This window comes from Pleurodeles waltl, chromosome 5 (genome assembly GCF_031143425.1).
Source record: "Pleurodeles waltl isolate 20211129_DDA chromosome 5, aPleWal1.hap1.20221129, whole genome shotgun sequence".
NCBI classification, from domain to species: Eukaryota; Metazoa; Chordata; class Amphibia; order Caudata; family Salamandridae; genus Pleurodeles; species Pleurodeles waltl.
In genome coordinates, this window is record NC_090444.1 from 664,389,277 (window position 1) to 664,407,879 (window position 18,603).

Sequence of the window (18,603 nt, forward strand, 5' to 3'; positions counted from 1 at the left end):
CATGCACACTAGTGACAATCACTTAGCCAAAGCAATAACATCTCACACAACCCAAACATGCTTTGCTAATGACAACCATAGAGGGAAACATATCCATGCACAAGATGGTACACGCAGATACAATAACACTGCATTTACATTCCCACAGGACCCCCACTCAACGTCCCCAGAGAGGAGGTGCCACCAACATCCAGTCCCCCCTACAGAAGAGGCCCACAGTGATGACAGCAGCTCTGCACGTCTGGATCACAATGACCAACCTGGCCCATCAGTGACCTCTGGAAAGTTGGTTACCCTGCCACAGCCCCAACCCACCACAGAGCATCCCCCCTCAGGAAACACCAGCACAGCACCCACCAAGCGGGCCCATCCCTCTGTCCCCAAGACACGTTAATCAGCAGTGTGTCCACCACTACAGGGACCCCAGGCAACCCCACAAACCCAAGACAATCAGAGACCTGAGGTCAGTGGCATTGGGAACATAGTTCAGGGGACAGAGGCACAGGACAACAGGGAAGCTGGGAGGACTGCTGTGTGACAGGGGAAGGACAGGCCCAGGGAACCCATTCTCCACGAGGCACTTGCAGGGATCCTGGGAGCATACCACCTTTCCCAGGAGATCATGGGCCAGATAGTGTACAAGTTGCAGGAGACACAGCGGCTGCAGGAGGGACAGTACCTGGGGATCAGGGAGGACCTAAAAAAACATCCACACCACCCTGGTCAGCAGTGCAGGGGTGCTGGCAGACATGGCCAACACCATGAGGGAGGCAGTGACACAACAACAGGCCCCTGACACTAGCCACACTGAAGAACAGCCCTCCACCTCCGCCGACGCTACTGGACAGGATGCCCCGCCACAGGACTAACAGGCCACCAGCACCCCACCCCCTGCAGAAGGAGAACCACCCCACAAATGGTCCCTGCAATCCAGGCAGAAGCCAGAGAACATTGCCAAGACCCCCGCCAGGAAATAAGACTCTCCTGAATGTCACCCTTCTGTCCCACTCTGTCACCCTGTCCACCTTGTACTCCCATTGTTCCCCTTCCTATGCCCCCTTGGACAATGCACATGTGCTACAAATAGACTGGACTCTACCCTGGACTTTCCTCCATCAGCAACCCAGCCCATTGCCATACCCCTTCCACTAATTAGAACATAAATAAACACCCTTGGAACAAATACAAGTATGGAGTCTGTCAAATGATTGAAATATGTATTAGTTTAACATGCTGTAAACATTGCAATTCAAATGTACAGTTATATATACATAGGTATGACCTGTAGGGGTCAGCAGTAAACATATCAGGAGCCATAGTAGGACACAGAGATCTGAAAATAGAGATGCCAAAGGACATAGCAAGTGGCCATAGACATGGGGAAATCGGGCTGCCATGTTAAATGTCTAACACAAAACTGCATTGGAAAGTGAAGTTACAGTGTCTTACCTGTGTGTCACTGGATGTACTGTTAAATGAGTAAACTTCTGTTGTCCACATCTTCTTCCTCTGCCTCCTCTTCCTCACTGTCCACAGGCTCCACCGCTGCCACAAGACCATCCCCAGGCTCATCCTCCTGCAGAAAAGGCACCTGGAGTCTCAAGGCCAGGTTGTGCAACATGCAACATGCAACAATTATCTGGCACACCTTCTTGGGTGAGTAGTACAGGGATCCACCTGTCAGGTGGAGGCACCGGAATCTGGCCTTCAGGAGGCCAAAGGTTCTCTCAAGTATCATCCTAGTTCGCTCATGTGCCTCATTGTAACGTTCCTCTGTCCTTGTCCTGGCATTCCTCACTGGGAGAGGTTGGGGTAACCAGAGTCACCTGAAAATATCGAGGGATACCTGTTAGACACACACTTACCGTTAGGGACAACCCCACACCCATATACCTACATCAACTGGGTGGGGACCATGGGCTCTCCTACTAGCCACACCGGTGCCTCTGGTGTTGAGACATCACATATGGAATGCTGCTATTCCTCAAGATAAAGGCATCATGCACAGTGCCAGGATACTTGGCATTCACATAGGAGATGTACTGGTCCGCCAAACACACCATCTGCACATTCAGAGAGTGAAAGCTTTTTCTATTCCTGAACACTTGTTCATTTCTCCGAGGGTGGGGACAAATACCATATGTGTACCATCAATGGCACCAATGATGTTGGGGATATGTCCCAGGGCATAAAAGTCAGCCTTCACTGTGGCCAAATCCTCCACCTGGGGGAATACGATTTAGCTGCGCATGTTTCAATAGGGCAGACAATACTCTGGTCAATACGTTGGAGAACACTGGCTGAGACATCCCTGATGCCATGGCCACTGTTGCTTGGAAGGAACCACTTGCCAGGAAATGGAGCACTGACAGGACCTGCACTAGAGGGGAGTTACCTGTGGGCTTTCGGATAGCTGAAATCAGGTCTGGCTCCAATTGGGCACACAGTTCTTGGATTGTGGCCCTATCAAGTCTGTAGGTAAGGATAATGTGTCTGTCCTCCATTTTTGCCAGGTCCACCAGGGGTCGCCATCTCCTATTCATCCTCAGAGGTTGAACTTTGGGGTGGAAAACGGTGAGCACAGGATCATATTCACACATATGTGAAAATAAAAATGCATTTTTTCCTTTACAGAAACAGTATGTGAATTCGAGAGTCAGTTGATGCGCCAATGTCTGCTGTGATGCAGTTACCTGCCATGGCCTGTGCCCCCCTGAGACGGTAGCTGCCTGACCTGTGAGGATAGACAAGTGGAAATGAGGTAATTCCGCTGGTGTTGTGCGCCTTTGCGGTCGGCGGTCCACGACTACCGCGCAACTTTGCATTGGTTATCATTGGGCCCTATGGGTTCCAGGAGCCAATGGCAATGTACGCCGGCGGTGACGGTATGCACTGCCGCAGACGTGACCGCCATTTTCTATCTGTTTACTCACTTGCTACCTGACCTTCGACAGGATAGGACCTACACTGCAAGTGCTGCTGTGACCTGTGTCTGGAAGCAACAGTAGCTCAAGTGTCTAGGGAAAGGGCCCCTGCCTTCACTTCGGAGGAGTTGAAGAGACTGGTGGATGGGGTCCTACCCCAGTACACTTTACTGTATGGTCCTCCAGACAAACAGGTGAGTACACTGTGAGCATGATGCGTGGGGCATGAATGTCTGGATTGCTGTGTGTGTAAGCCTTGTGTATGGGAGGGCAGAGGGGTCCTGGACAGAGTACTGCATGTCTCTGTGTAAGGGGATGGGAGGGATATTATGGGCCATGAGTGTAACAGTCCGGACGGTATGGCTAATACCTCTTTTTCATGCATATTTTCCTGCAGGTCAGCGCCCATCAGAAAAAAGGCTATTTGGTGTACCATCACCAAGGAGGTGCAGACCCTGGGGGTCTTTGACATGCGAGCACCCACGGCTGCAAGCGGTGGGAGGACCTGCACCGCTGGGCAAGGAAGACGGCGGAGGTCCAGCTGGGGCTGGCCTCCCAACGAGGAAGGAGTGCCCGTCGTACCCTGACCCCCTGATGTTCTGCATCATGGCGGTGGCCTATCCGGAGTTGGATGGACGCTTGAAGGCATCACAGCAGTCACAAGGGGGTGAGTACAGATTCAGAATCATGACTTTGCACGCGTTAAGGTTGTACCTGGGTGGGGGATGTGGGCTGTGGGTGCCCGTAGGCCAGGGCGAACTGGCAGAGTAGGCCCCTTGCTGGACAGGCTCTGAAGCACTCCAACCCCAATAGTGGTAGTGGGCATCTACTACTGGGCAAGGTCCTGTTGGTTTCAGGTGTGCAGCCAATGGCGTTAGGCAATGTATCCCATGATTAGCTTTGTAACTGGTAGTGCATGGCCTAGTGCATAGGGCTGATCCCTGTGTGTTGTGTACGCCAATGGTAGTGTTGTTGCTGGCATTGACCAAGTGTATCCTCTGTCTCTCCCCACCCTTCTTGTTTTGTCACCCTGCCCTTGTGTGCATTAGCATCATCTGGCGAAGGAGCAGAGGCACCAGCGACGGAGGGAGCTGCATCCCACATGGGCCTGGAGGCCAAATCCATCGACAGTGAGGGCACCAGTGGGACGGAGGGCGAGGGGAGCACCAAGACGGAGACACAAGGGGACAATACAAACAGTGACTCCTCCTCTGATGGAAGCTCCCTGGTGGTGGCGGACACCTCTGTGCCCACCCGAACAACAGGTTCAGCCGCCACCCCCGTACCAGCACCGCCCTCCAAGCAGCCCCTCAGCGTGTTTCCCGTGCCTGCTCACCCAGGAGGGTGGGCACCTCCTTTGCCCCAGGCACCTCAGGCCCTGCCCCAGTCAGCCCTACTGCCCTCACTGAGGAGGCTATTGACCTCCTGAGATCCCTAACTGTTGGGCAGCCAACTATACTGAATGCCATCCAGGGTGTCAAAAGGCATTTGCAACAAACAAATGCATACTTGGAGGGCATTCACTCTGGTGAGTATTTCAGTCTCTGGCCTCCGCACTAATGGCATCCATTGTCCCTGTCTCCAGCCTCCCCCCTTCAACTTCCTCTACCCAGTCCCAGTCCCAATCCCCTCAACCCCAACCTATCCCAAGCACACCTTCAGACCAGCATCTCCCGGCTGAGGTGTCCCCCCCTCCCTGTTCCCCTGAGGTGCCTGGGTGTTTTCGACCTGATGCCCCTGCAGTGTTCTCTCCGTATTGAGGCAGGAGTCAAGTGTGGGCTTGGCCTATGTGTTTTGGCCAAGTGGGCCACGGACATTTTGAGTGGGCATTGTCCCGCCTTTTGTATATATGTATATATTGTAAATACTGTTTTTGATTTCTGAACGTATTTCTAAGTATTTCTAATATTACACTCATTTGACTCCATTCCTATTGTCCTTGCGTTTTGCCAGAGGGTTACGGGGTGTATATGTAATGTTGTTGCATGTGTTTTTGTGTATGGTGTTGGGAGTGAGGGTGGGGGTGGGTGGGATGCGTGTGTGTGTCACTCTCTTTTTCCTCCCCCTCCTTGTGTGCTAGGTGCAGTACTCACTGTGGTCGTCATCGCCGGCATTGGTGCTCCTGGTGTATGAGCAGATACACCAGCATGGGAAAGACCTGCAGCTCGGGCTCCATGGCGTCCTGTTTCTTCCTTGAGCGTCTAGAGGTGAGTCGTTTCCCTTCAGAACACTGTTTCTGCCGTGCTTTTGATGACGTTGGTATCGCCAAGGAAAAGGTGGCAGATAGGCTTCCTGTAATACAGTGGGTGGAACCTTGTCTTCCGCCTGGCTGTTGGTGGTTACCGTCGTGGTGTTTGTTGCTGCCGCCTTGGCAGTCTGAGTGTTAAAGTGGCTGTATGTGTTAGCCGTTTCCGCTGTGGTCATGATTCAATTTTTTTTACCGCCGGCCTGTTGGAGGTTTTACCTCCGATTTAACACTGACTGCCAGGGTTGTAATGAGGACCACAGTGTCTCATAGTGTTCTCTCTCGATTAAATGATCCCATCACACACACATACCCTTCTCTCTATCATATCATCCTTCGCCCCTCTTGCTCTTCTTAAACACTCTTGCCTCCTCTTTTCTGCTTCACACCTTCATCTCCCTTCAACTCTGCCTTCGATTTTTTACGTCCTGTCTTTTTCACCTCTTGCTTCTCACACCTTTTGCTCTTTCTCGCTCTCTCCCTTTCACTCTCATACACGCACATGCAGGGATGTCTTTGTTCCTTATGCTCCTTATTACTGATGCAGAATGATGAAGTGTAAAATTTAAGCCGGTTAAAAAAATATGTTTTTCTACAATATCAACTTAGGGTCCTGCTGATGCTGTCTGAAGAGAAAATTATATGATGGGTGATAGACTTAAATAAATGGCCTTATATCAATGTAATGACAATCCCGAGAAGAAAAATAGATTTTTAGTCAATGCAAAAGATGCAAAATACAGATTTGCGACATTAAAATCCAGTTGAACGTCCTGGTGATTTGCCTTGAGGGCTAGATGTAAACTATGAGGTCATCACTATTTAGAGTCAACCTATCCACGTCCTACTTAGCAACTCTGAAGCCAGACATACAACTGTGCCAACCAGAGGAAAAACGCAGGATCTGCAATGGAGGGAGGCCCAGGGACGTTACACAAGTCCCTGCAGCCCCTGTAGTGCAAGGCTGCCCACTCCTTCAGGGGCCCCCTCAACTCCTCAGAGAAGCCCTGTTCAAGCTTAGGTCAAAGAATTTCTGTGCGATATGTGCCCCGCCTTACATCCTCCGAGGCGGGGAGGGCAGGGGAGTATCATTTTGCCTTAAGCCACTGGGCAGGCCCCCACCATTCACTCCCTCTATTCAGCCCCAGATCCATAAATAACTGTGATACAAGAGGTCCCTAACAGTGGGTGCTACGAACTGCTGACAACCTCTTCCAAAAGATTTTGAATGTACGTTCATCAGCCACTGTGCGATCCGATCCTCTGAGTTGGCCTGTTCAAATTATCATAGCCACCCAGATCTCTTTTGATTTTCTCTTCATTCATACAAAGTCTCTCTTATTCAGTAAACACAACAGGCCTGTAATCATGACTGCTCATACGCCGGAAGCTACATTACCTCAGTAATCAAATAGCACCTGTTCCATCTGACCTTTTGTGGGAAAGAATGCCCCAAGGCTGCTACAGTTCAATTGCAGGGCACACCCGACAAGTAGTGCTAGAAAGGGATAAGCTCGGCAAATGTGCCATAATTGACGTGCACTCATTTTCAGAGCTAGATACAGCTTCTGTTCCCTGATTTCATTCCATTGCGGAGCACATGGTAATCAATATGGTTAACTTCTAAAACTCTTGATAGCTGACAGTATAATCATTTCTCTTAAATAAGCCACAGGAAAAGAGCAAGTGCAAGATAAGACTGTAATTACATGAACAAGCTTATTTTTATCAGGCTCGTCTTCATTTCCTTTGAATTCCATTTTAGGAGTAAGCATTGGCAAAGCCAATAGGTCTTGACCTTGAGACCCATATTGTATTGTATTGTAATAGTATTTATATAGCGCTTACTACCCCTGATGAGGCGTCAAAGTGCTTTTCGGTGAGTAGCATGCTACTCCGGAACTCAAGAGGAATTAGTGGTGGATTAGTATAGGGAAATATGAGTACAGTTTTAGTATTATTATGAGTTAATTTGAGCATAGGATATGTGAGTTTGTTAGTTGGATTGACTAGAGTAATGAAGGGATAGAGGAGTGAAGAATCCAGAAGTGTTAATTAGGAGTTTATAGTAATAGGGTGAAGCTTGGGATGATTAAAGGAGAGATGGAGGAGGGAAGAGGCTATGGAAAGGGTTAGAGAGATCATAGTAGCAGGAGGGGTTTTGGATGAGTCAAAGGTGAGCTAAATGGGGGAGAATTTAGTAAGGTTGTTTGGGAGATCATGGAAGTAAACTGAGGTTTGGGTGAGCTAGATCAGGAAGAAGAGGGGAGAGCTTAGGCAGGGTTATTTTGAAGATGAAAGTAGTAGAATGCGTTTGGGATGAGTCAGAGTGGGGATGGAGAATAGATTGATAGAGACATGACATATGGTGATAAGTAGACAAAGTAATTTTATTTATATATGCATACTTTTTTAATCATTATTTTTAGATTTATTTAATTTATTTATTCATTATTATTATTATTTAATTTTTTAATTTACTTATTTATAATTTGAATTTTATTTATAGATTTTATTTTATTTAGTTTTATTTAATTTTTCTCTAGTACAGTAGGACTAGAGTAATAAATAAATAGATAGATATATAATTACATAGTAAGGGAATATGTGTTCAAGGAATATCATAATAGGTATAAAAATATGAGAAGAAAAGTAGTATTGTATAAACACAGACTTTCAAGATTTTTAATATTCGAAGTTAATTAATAAGTGTACTTTTCTAACATTTATTTCTTTCCTCAATTTTTGAATAGTGAAATGCTTATGATAATAAAACATTTGATCAGTCTGATAGAAAAACCAGAGCAGGGATTCATAAGTATCTAATATAACAACTAATCTAGGAGCTATGCAATGACCTACGAATATGTTAAGCATAGAATAACATACACATATATATGTATACACACACAAACACACGCGCACACACACACACACACACATATATACATATACATATACACACACATATACACATATATATACATACAAATATATATATACACATCCACATACATATTTAATCATGAGTAAATATACATTTGTTAAACAGGTTTAAAGAGTATGCGTGTAATTTATTGTTATGACATAGTATCAATACATCTTTCCTAAAGAACTATACATATTTAGAATATACACATAATCAGATTAAAAATACTTATCAACACAGGCAAATGCAGCCCATTGCTGAATATGGTAGTTATGAAAGAAAGAACCAACTCTTGAGTAGTCTTCTGAAGATAAGATAGTTATCCGTGGATCTTATATTTGGGGGTAATGAATTCCATAGTTTGGCTGCTTGAACGGAGAAGGATGTACCACCTTAGTCTTTTTCTTGTATAGTGGTGTTCTAAGGAGGGGTGCCAATCTTGAGCAGAGGTTTCTTTGTTGAATACATTTGGTTATTTTGTTCCTGATAAAAAGCGGTCCTGTTCCATGTATAGCTCTGTGGGTAATACAAAGCAGCTTGGAGGTGGATCTTCTGGCAATGGGTAACCAGTGTAGTGATCTCAAGGCATGGGAGATGTGGGCTTGTGGCTTTACATGTAATAGTAGCCTGGCAGTGGAGTTCTGAATACGTTGTAGTTTTTTTCACAATAGATAAAGATGATCCATGGTAGAGGCCATTGGCATAATCCAGTTTGGATAGTACAAGAGAGATAGTAGCCTTCACCTTGTGTGGAATTCCCGAGGTGGGGGAAGATGCATCGCAGAGTCTTCAAAGTGATGAAACTTGTTTGCGCTAATTTGTCCAATTGGGCATTCATTGTTAACCTGGAGTCCATGGTAATTCCAAGGTTTTTAACTTCCTCGGATAATTGAGGAGGTGATCTCAGATCGTCAGGCCAGGCACACAGTGGGTCATAATTTTTCCAGTCACCACATATGAGTATTTCCATTTTGAAGGCATTTATTTTTAAATGGCTCTAAGTCATCCACTGATCAATGGCTCTGAGGCAACTGAAGATTTGTGAGTTTTCAATGAGCATTCCAATTTAAGTAGTGTTTGTATGTCATCTGCATAGTTGTAGCATGTGATTTAAAAATCATTGATCAGTTCTGGTGATGGAAGCATGTAGATGTTGAAAAGCAAAGGTCAGATGACTAATCCTTGGGGGACCCCTGCTTTTGTGAGGTACGGTTTAGATGAAAAGGGCGTAGAATAGATAATATTAGTTCTGTTTTGAAGGTAGGATGTAATCCAGTCGAGAGCAGTCCCTGCTATGCCGGCTTCATGGAGTCTTTGGATTAGGGTGTAATGGTCAACCATATCAAAGGCAGCCGAGAGGTCCAAAAGAAGTAGTGCAGCAACTCCATTGAGGTCAACTGTGTTTTTAGGATCATCCCAGATTGCCATGAGTGCCGATTCAATGCCTCTTCCTGGGTGGAATCCAGTTTGGTAGTCTGAATGTATGGAATTGTCTTAATTGAATTGTGATATCTGGGCGAATGCTGCTCTTTCTATCAGTTTACCCAGGAAAGGTCCATTTGTGATTGGGCTATAGTTGTTGAGGTTCTGCGGCTGTAGGTTTGTTTTCTTTAATAATGGACGCATGTGTGCCTTTTTCAGGTCTTCAGGAAAGGTTCCTGTAGTGAAAGAGTTGTTGATGATTCTTCTTACTGGTGTGGCAGCAGAAGTAGATAAAAGAATGTTCTTGAAGATGTGTGGTGGACAAGAGTCAGAATAGCAAATGGAAGGCCTGCTTGCTTTGACCAAATCCATAAGTTCACCTTGTGATATTTTTTCGAAGGAGTGTAGAGGCTGGTTTGGTTTATTCTAAGAGGGGATTTTAGGAAAGGGGGATGGAGTTGATGTTTTTCTTCTGTTTTAAATAGGAGTCCAATGTGTCTGCCTTAGTTGTGTAATGAGTTGCCAGTTTGATTGTGAAATCTTGAATAGTGGGATGACTTTCTTCCATGTGAGGAACCAGGAAAGATTAGACCCCCACCCGGGGTCTCCTTCCCAGCGGTGGAGGGACACCCTTTGTGTCCTCAGGGTCAATTTAGCAGAGAGTTCACAAATCAGACGGAGTCACCAACTGGAGGAATAAAGAGACGTTTATTACATGGATTATAGCTCGAGCTAATACAGAGCCCCAGGACAGTCAAGTGACTATCCTACGGAGGCTGCCCCTTCACTCTGGGGCACCCAACCTTATATACACACAAAGCTTCTTAGTCAGAGGACAACTCCACCCCTAACGTATTCAAGGTCCTCTGTGGCCTTCAGAATATTTCAGGGATACACGTGTGGTGGGAGAAGGTACAGATGCAGCTGGCAGGAGGTGGCAACGACCTGTACAAACTTGTTCCGGCAGTTACGGATTAAGCACGACTATTCTCGGAACTGTAATTGGAAAAAGTAATATGGCAGCGATAAGCAGATTGCAGCCCAAGGCTGCGAGCACAAGGTCAATCATCAAAGTTTCAGGAGGTTTGTCGAGCACATGGCAACATAATAAAGATAAACAGATGCCTGGCAGCTATGGTGTATGATTAACTTTATGTACATTTTCTCAATCCCTCCTTTTGCCATTGTGAGGCAAGTTTGAACGTCATTCAGTGTCTATGTTATTGGACATAAGGTCTTTTATCTCCTGGTCAAGGGACAGCATAGCAGTGTGTTGAGGAGGCCAGGGGGCAAGGGATGCCATACAGCAACCGCACAAAGCAGGTATGCACTGTACACAAAGGCAACAGGTGAGGAATACAGCAGCAAGCACAAAAAGGAATATTAGTATCTTCCAGCCCCATTGGGATATCAAGCCCCAAAACCAGTCGGTCAAGGACCATGTTCCATCGTCTTGGTGTATTGTGGAAGCTATCATATGCAACCTTTGAATAGCTTTATACACTGAAGGGGCATTGTCTGGTATATAAATGCAGCAGCTCGATCCGATCAAAGTACAAACTCCACCACGATCTGCCAAGATAATGTCAAGAACCATTCTGTTTTGAAGAGTAACAAGGCGGTCAGCAGCGAGCTCTGCAGTGATGTTACTCAGAGCTCCTGCTGTTTCATTTATTGTTGCTTCCACGATTCGTGTGAGATGTCTGATATCCCTACTGTTCATCATAGGGCCCCAAAATGGAAGGACTCCTTTAAAGTAGTCCAATGCTTCTTGTGCTGAGGTATCTTCTGCAGATATTACCCCTCTCCGAGTCCTGTGGTGTTGAGGGCCAGCTGTGTAAGTTGGTGGTAGTAACCAAGCAATGTAACACGTGCCAGTCCAGGTGGGTACCAAGGAGGTGTAGGCATTATTACCACAAACAAAATACAAGTTTTGCGATGGTATCATGGTAGGCCAATTAGTTCCATTCAATATTACTGTAGCATTACAGTTACTGGCACCTACACTTCTATTACCACTTTTCTGAAAACAAAGTGGAGCCTTGACCTGTGTTACAAAAAATCTTCGGCCAATCCGGGGTGTGGTATTAAAGGATAAAAAATATATGTCAGTAGACCTATTACGTCGGTCAGCATATTCTGACTTTTCTTCCTTTGTTCCATAAACTCTCCTTCCAGTGGGCCAGCATAACCGGTATAGGTGGGTGACCAATAGTCCGTAATTAGTAGCATCCATTGAGGTAGCCCAAATGGCTGATAGTTCATACCAGGCACTGCAGGAGCTATCAAAAGAAAAAGGGAATGCAATATATGGCAACCTTCTTTGCACGGAACTCGGAAGCAAGCCACATATCCAACAATTTGTTCTATTTACAGCCAGCTGATGTTGATGTAACATAGATATGAAGGTATTGTTTTCATATTCCTTACGTCGTCCTTCCTCATGGGGTGGTAAGGAAACATGGCTGTGTTCTGGAGGCAGTGGCGTAGTTGGTGAGACCTCTGAGTCAGAATCATGTATTACCCACCCAATGCAGGACAGAAGTACCAAAAATAGTATTGTTATGGTGAGAAAAGCGATACGTGGGCCTAATAGTCTTTTTAAATTACTTATTTTCTTCTTTTTCCTCTTGTCTTCTTGTATAACATCCATTTCTCTTTATTGCTTGTCCTACTAGCAGTTCAGTCCAACCTAGGTGCTGCCCGTGACTGGTGGTTGCTTCACTGTGGGGTGATTCCAGCAGTCCTATTGACACACTCTGGTCCGCCCGACAGTCAAAATCACGGCCCTGCAGCTATCGTCAGACTTAATACAGGGGACAAGCAATCAGTTCATTGTTCATTTTCTTATTTTCATGGGCGGAAATCGTATCTTGTGGACTGTGGTATGGTATGGTCACAAAACAATTGTTCAGTGTGACCTAAATATGAGGGAACCTCCTGCAGCGCACTGTCGTTCTGTTTTTTATCACTCCGCGTAGTGTTGCCGAAATGGTCCTCAGTCGTCGGGTGGTCACCACTTTTTATTTTATCAGAGGGTACGAGTAGGGGTACTTTCTTACAGTGGGATGCATGTATCCAATTCTTAGCTCCCTCGACTTTAACTGCTGTTCGAGTAGCAAGGAGGACTTGTCGCAGACCTTTCCATCGAGGTTCAAGACTCTTTTTCCACTGGAAATTCTTTGTGAGGACCCAGTCTCCAGGTAGTATCTTGTGGCCTGGATCAGTGAATACAGATGGGAGTGCTTCACGCACCTGTTGGTGAATAGAACACAAAGAATTAGTGAGTTAATTTAAATAGTCCATCAAAACAGGATGTTCTAGTTCTGAGTACTTGTGAGGTCGAGGTACCCCCCAGACATTTGCTGGCCTACCCATCACTATCTCATGGGGTGACAACCCTGATCTAGAGTGAGGCGTCATCCTGACAGACATTAAAGCCAGGGGCAACGCGTCCGGCCACCGTATACCACGTTCTGCGCATATTTTTGACATCTTCTATTTAAGTGTGCCATTATATTTTTCAACTAGTCCTGCTGACTGGGGGTGGTTAGCTGCATGAAACTTCTGTCAGAGGCCCAAACCTTCACACACCCTTTTCATCACCTGCCCTACAAAATGACTCCCATTATCTGACCAGACACACCGTGGGACCCCAAACCGTGGGAAGAACTCCTTCAGAAGTACCTTTGCGGTGGTAAGGGCAGTATTATCTTTAGTAGGGTAAGCTTCTACCCACTTACTAAACATACAGACCACAACTAGGACATATTTCAAGTTGTTACACCTTTCCATCTCAATATAATCCATTTGTAGTACTTCAAAGGGATACGTTGGTGGGGAAAAATGCCCAGCGGGGACTGAGGCACCCTTCCCTATGTTATGTTGTAAACAAATCATGCAGGATTGAACCAGTTGGTCAGCTACTCTTCTGATATTTTTATTAGACTAAACCGGATCAAGCAAATCACACATGCTTTTCGCACTAACGTGTGCAGGACCATGGGCCATATTCACTACTGGCAGAACGAATGCATCGGGTAACATCCATCTTTCCCGCTGTGACAGATCTGTCCAGCACAGCGTATTTTGATCTAACTTGGCCTTCCCTTCTTCCCATTCCTTTCTCTCCTGTTCAGTTGTCTCATCCTGTATCTTCCTGACACTCTCTACTGTGTTCCCAAATATTTCATGGGGACGAACCTTCTCTGTACTATCTACCACATACATGTGTCCTGTCTTTGCATACGCTGTATCTTTTGCTGTCTGATCGGCTAGGGCGTTGCCCCGTCCAGTTTCTTCTGTCACCTTTTTGTGTGCACTACACTTCATGATAGCCATTGTTTTGGGCAACGCCAGGGCAGAAAGTAAGTTAGTTATAAGGGTCCCATGATGAATACGTGTCCCATGTGAGGTGAGGAATCCTCGTTCTGCCCACAATTGACCAAAATTGTGTGCTATGCCAAATGCATACTGACTATCTGTGTAAACATTCACATTAAGGGGGTTATTCCAACTTTGGAGGAAGTGGTAATCCGTCCCAAAAGTGACAGTAAAGTGACAGATATACCACCAGCCGTATTACGAGTCCATTATATTCTATGGAACTCGTAATACAGCTGGTGGTAAATCCGTCACATTTGGGACGGATTACCACCTCCTCCAAAGTTGGAATAACCTCCTAAGTCCTTTACTTAACTCACAGGCTCGTGTTAGAGCTATTAATTCTGCGGCCTAAGCAGAGTTATGTGGTATTCTAGCTATTTCAACTACAGTGGTAGCTGTTGTAACTGCATAGGCTGCAGAGGTAGTGCCATTGGGTAGCTTGATGCATGAGCCATCTACGTATAATATGCCATCAGGGTCTCTCAGTGGAGTGTCCTGTAATTCCACTCTCCCTTTTGTTTCATCCTCCGTCCGGTGAATGCAGTCATGTATGTCATCATAAGAATCTTCAGTTTTTTCAGTAATTGCCAATAAAGTGGCAGGATTGAGCGTGTTGCACCTTTTTAATGTTATATGACTAGCTAAAAGTGTCAGTTCATAAGTAGTTAATCGTGCATTAGTAAGATGCTGTGTTTTTGTTTTGTTTAATGGTGCGTCAACAGTGTGTGGGACCAACAGGGTGAGGGGTGAATCCATGACTATCCCGGCCGACTGGCGCACTGCGACCGCTGCATCGGCTACTGCCCGTAGACAGCTCAGGAGTGCACTGGCCACTGGATCCAGTAGGGCCGAAAAATAAGCACAGGGGCGTTGTTTGCCGCCATGCTCTTGGGTTAACACTGATAGTGAACATCCATTTCTCTCGCTCACATATAACTGAAAATCTTTACGATAATCAGGCGTACCCAGTACAGGTGCTGTGCAGAGTGTATTTTTCAATTCAGAAAAACCAGATTGAAAATCATCATTCCATTCAATCTTTTCAGGACAATCTTTGTGGGTGAGATGCAAAAACGGTTTTATCAAAAGAGAATAATTAGGAATCCATTGACGACAGAAGGAGGTAATACCTATAAAGGCCCTAACCTCTCTCTGTGTCCATGGAACCGGTATGTCTCGTATAGCTTGCATTCTCTCAGCCGTTAACGTACGTCCCTCCTTAGACAGGAGGTGTCCTAGGTATATAACCTCCTGTCTACAATACTGCAATTTGGAGAGGGAGACCTTATGGTGATGGTGTGCTAGATGTTTCATTAAGGCTACAGTATCTGTTTTACAATTTTTATCTGAAGTGGATGCTATTAAAAGGTCATCCACATATTGAACCAGCGTCGAGGAGCAAGGAAAAACAAGGGCATCTAATTGACCCTTGAGGGCCTCGCTAAAAATGCTAGGCGATTCAGTATAGCCTTGTGGAGTGCAAAAGAACCAGAAACTACTACCACCCAGTGAAAACCCAAAGATGAGTTTACTATCTGGATGAATGGGAATGCTAAAGAATGCATTCTTAAGATCGATAACAGAGAACCAAGTAGCGGAGGCAGGTATCATTGTTAATAATGTCGTAATGTCAGGAACTACAGGGAACTGGGGTATTACAATCTTATTGACCGCCCGTAAATCAATAACAAATCGGAGTCCTGGAGATGCGGTGCCATCAGATAATTTTTTATGAACAGGAAGGACAGGACTGTTACAATCATTACCACGCGTTTCTTCAATGACACCCAAATCAATCAACTGGGTCACAATATTTTTGAGTTGTTGTTCAATGTGTTGGGATAATTTGTATTGGGGAAGGCGAGGCAATTTGGCATTGGCTTTCAAACGTATGACATACGGTGGTATGTCCAGACATCCAACATCGTCCTTATGTGTGCCCCATAAAATGTCTGGCAAATCTCGAAGTTCGGGTGGAAGTGGTTTTGACAAAAATTGTGACGGGGAAATATTTGGACCTAGAGTGAGATACACTCCATCCAGAGAGCAATAAATGGTGGCATACAATTTCTTTAATAGGTCCAAACCCAATAAATTATCACTACAGGCCAAAGTAAGAATGAGAGGGGAGCTAATAGTGTAAGGACCTATAGCAACATGCAGCGGCTGGGAGACGGGGTTAGCCACCGGAACACCAGAAAAACCCATAGAGACATTAATATTGCCAGACAGAGGGACCCCTTGGACCTCTTCCTGTTTAACAGAACTTTTGGTGGCCCCAGTATCTACCAAAAAATCATGTGGAGTACCGTCTAATTGTACCTCAACGTGAGGGCCATTCTGCCTAACAGGAATAGAAACTGGTCCCACCCCCCTCTGTTGAAGGCTGTCCTAGTCAAAGGAGGATCCCTGACCTTCATACGCATCATAGTTGTCATTAAAATATTGACGCTGGGATGAAGCATCAAAATAATTCAGTCGGGCGGTACTGTGGGACCGTGGAGGGGCCTGCTGGCGGGGTCTGTCTGCAGGACCAGACCTACTGCGTGGTCTGTAGTCCTGTTGCTGTGGGGGCATGGGGTGGCCTGTGGAGTTGTCCTTATTGAGGCAGTCATTCTTCCAGTGGCCCTCCTGCTTGCAATAGGCGCACTGATTGTAGGAGAGGCAAGAACGGGGAGGGCGTTGGGACTGCCTTCTGTCATTGCGAGGTCCTTGTGACCTTGATCTGGACTGCTGTTGACGGGGCTGAGGGTAGGCCTGCTGAAATAACACCTTTGTTTTCAACTCCTTTGTTTTTTTCACGTTCTATTCTTGTTCTTCTATCTCCCTGTTCTCATAATATTGGGCCATTGTCAGTATTCCAGTGGCAGTAGAGACTGGCCACGTACTTTCACACAACTTCAATTTTCCCTTTATGTCTGGTAATAAATTGGCCACAAATTTGTCAACAATGTGTCTTATCCCCCCTTCAGTAGTCATGTCTTGCCGCTGTAATCAGAAAAGACACCCTCAAACCTTGTATAAAAGTCTGAAACACCCTCGTCCTTTTTCTGTTTACAGGCGGCCAATTTATCCCAATTTATCCTGTGTGGTGCAAGTATGGTCTTCATTAAATCCAAAATACGCAGTGGGAGAGCCAATATAAGTGGGTCTGGTTTCGCTCCCCCTACCCTGTCTCTTTCTGCTGCTTGCAATTGGTCCCACGTACCCCCTAGTTCAGCATGGTTGTGCCTCTGTATTTTTGACCATACTTCCTGCGGGACTACTGCTGCCATTAACATGTCAATATCGGACAACATCATAGTACATGATTCAAGAATTTGTTGCAATTCTTTATAATATCCTGCAGGGTTCTTACGGGGGTCAGGTAAGGCGGCTTTTAGGGTATATGTTTCAGATCTTTTCCATGGGGTGTGTACCCACATTTGTTGAATATGCCATGCGGTAATAACTTGGCCAGCGTCATTCGTCACCGGTTCTCGCCAAACCGGCGGAACCTCTCTCATGGGAAACATGGATGCCTTTACAGAAGGACTACACATCCACAGGCGGTCCCCTATATGCGAGGAGAGTAACAACATAATCATGTAGACCAGAACCAAACGGCAGCCTAGTAGAGGCGCATTTTCGGAGGTCCACCAGTCCCGGGGGAGCTGAGGAACCATCATCCTTATATTCTTGTATTATAATGTTGCACATAGGGGTGGCTGCATGTAACTGAACTAAACTATCCCATTGTTTCATAGTGTGGTCAATGTCCCTGACCCCATAGTCATTCCAATTAGTCGTCCACCTCCGTGTCATTTCTTCACTTACATCTTCCTCTTGTGAATTAGAGAACAAGTGTCCGTGCAGGGTGCGCTTTTGCGGGATCATGGGGCGGGGGGGGTGTGTGGTGTCTAAACTGGAGTCAGGGATGGGCCAAACTGGGGCCAGTCGAGGGGTGGGTACAGTCGGGCGGGGTGTATCCTCTATAGATCTGGTGACAGGAGGGGTGGTGGTGGGTGGCGGAGCACTTGCCTGAGATCCAACCGTGGGTGGCACAATAGGGTCACCTGGTGCAGGTTGAGGATGTAGTGTAGGATATATTTGGTGGAGTATATAACGGGGGTTTATCTAACATATCGTTTAAAAGGGGGTCTTTCTCTTGTGGCTTATCCACTACTGTCCTGGAAGGGTAACACTTATCAGTTTGTAAGTGAAGCCTTCGGTCATGTTCTAAATTTTTCTGTTGATGTTCAGCTACGTCAGAGTCATATACCTTTTCAGTCCTGGTTTTATGTCTCTGTAATTCTTTCTCTGCCTTCCTACGTCTTTGGTCTGCTTCTTTCTGCCAAGTCCATAGTGAATCAAACATCCCTGGTCTACCTTTTGTCACAAAAAAACGTTTCTGTAAATAGTCTAATTTATCTTTATCAAATGTCCCGTGAATAGACCATTGTAAATCAGAACTACCTTTGGTTCTTTTTCTCCATATATCAGACCAAATAATCTGACCTATGCCATATTTAACATATATACCATAATTCGGAGTCCCGGCCGGAGGAGCGGGCATGTTTCCTCCAGGCGGGAGTCCCTACTGCAAAGACAACAACACAATTTCCTGAAACAACTGAACGCTGGCATTCTTCCAGTATATTAAAAAAAAAAAAATCTTACATCAGTGGTTTGAATACACCAAATGAGTGGCAAATATG